This window comes from Rhynchophorus ferrugineus, unplaced genomic scaffold (genome assembly GCF_030347505.1).
Source record: "Rhynchophorus ferrugineus isolate W39M unplaced genomic scaffold, kcgeb_rfMv2 rfM2, whole genome shotgun sequence".
NCBI lineage: Eukaryota > Metazoa > Arthropoda > Insecta > Coleoptera > Curculionidae > Rhynchophorus > Rhynchophorus ferrugineus.
The window spans coordinates 29,713,637-29,714,924 of NW_027472581.1; the positions used below are offsets into that span (position 1 = coordinate 29,713,637).

The 1,288-nt window shown below is 35.0% G+C and overlaps 1 non-coding gene across 1 annotated transcript; it reads left to right on the forward strand.

Moving 5' to 3' along the window:
* Positions 1 to 234: 234 nt before the first annotated feature.
* Positions 235 to 336, forward strand: LOC143192084 (U6 spliceosomal RNA). The gene has a single exon (XR_013004709.1). It is a non-coding gene; the product is annotated as a U6 spliceosomal RNA (small nuclear RNA).
* Positions 337 to 1,288: the final 952 nt, after the last annotated feature.

Below are 1,288 nucleotides of genomic sequence, written 5' to 3' on the forward strand. Positions count from 1 at the left end.
TTATTCAAGAGGTATATCACGCTTTATTACTTTATTGAGACTCGACTGTAGCACACAACACCATTTTGTAATCGTTGAATGATGGCTATATAATATTTACTAGAGGTACCCCATAATTTAATTCCGCAGATACAAATAATGTATATATTAATTTGTACTGCAGTATTTTGTTATCTAGGAATACCTTTGAATAATATAACTGGGACAACCAAGACTTCAATTTAAGTACAAATTGCACTCGCTTCAATTGTACATATACTAAAACTGGATACAGAAAAGATTAGCATAGCTCCTGCGTAAGGATGATATTTTCCACATTATCCTCTTCAAATCCACATCCTACAAGATCATCATAAATCAGCATATGCTAGAAGACTGCGAATCTATACATTCATATCTTCATATGGAGGTTTCCCCATTATGTTCTCGCTGTGAAGTTCGATATTCCGTGAAATGTCCAGTTTTGACAGAATTGAGAACTCGATTTCTCTCATGATTGGTTTGACACATTCGTTGCCAGTAGACTTTCGTTTTCTTGACATCCTTGAACTAAAAGAAAACAATATATCATGTTTCTCTGGGATCATTCCATGCCTTAAAAAAACTTACAAGAACTTGGAATTGTTCTTTCGCAAATTAAAATATGAAGACAGTGGTTGGCAGGTGTAGAGGGATTTTAAAATTTTGTGCATGCTCAGGCAATAACCTGATCAAATGTCCTTGAATTTTGCATCTATGGAATAACAAGGTCGGAGCACATCACTGGGCCAAAATTGATTTTACCTCCAAGGGAGCTTGAAGTTGGCAAGGAGAACCTCCTAGTAGAATCATTGGTACCTCCTAAATATATTTTTATATGCCCGTAAATTAATGAAACAATTGGTAAAATTACATCCAGACGAGGGAGATTACCTCAAATACACAGTTTTAAAGTTTTTAAACCTCTCTGAAGCAAGAGTAAAAGGAGGTGTTTTGTCGGATCAGACAATAGACGGCTTATTACTGATCCACAATTCATCACCACCATGACGAATCCTTTAAAAAAGGCTCGATTGCTTGTAAGACAATCATAAATAACTTAACTATGAGTAAATCGTTAAATACATGCTAAAAATATTTCAAAATTTAAGTTACCTAATAAGTCTAAGTGTACATTTTCTTCATGTCCATCTTGATTACTTTTGGGAAAACTTGGGAGTTGTGAGTGAAGAGTAAGGTGGGTGAATTTTCCTGGACATTAAAGGGGTAGAGAAAATATGCCAAGGAAAATAGAGTGTCCCTGGATACT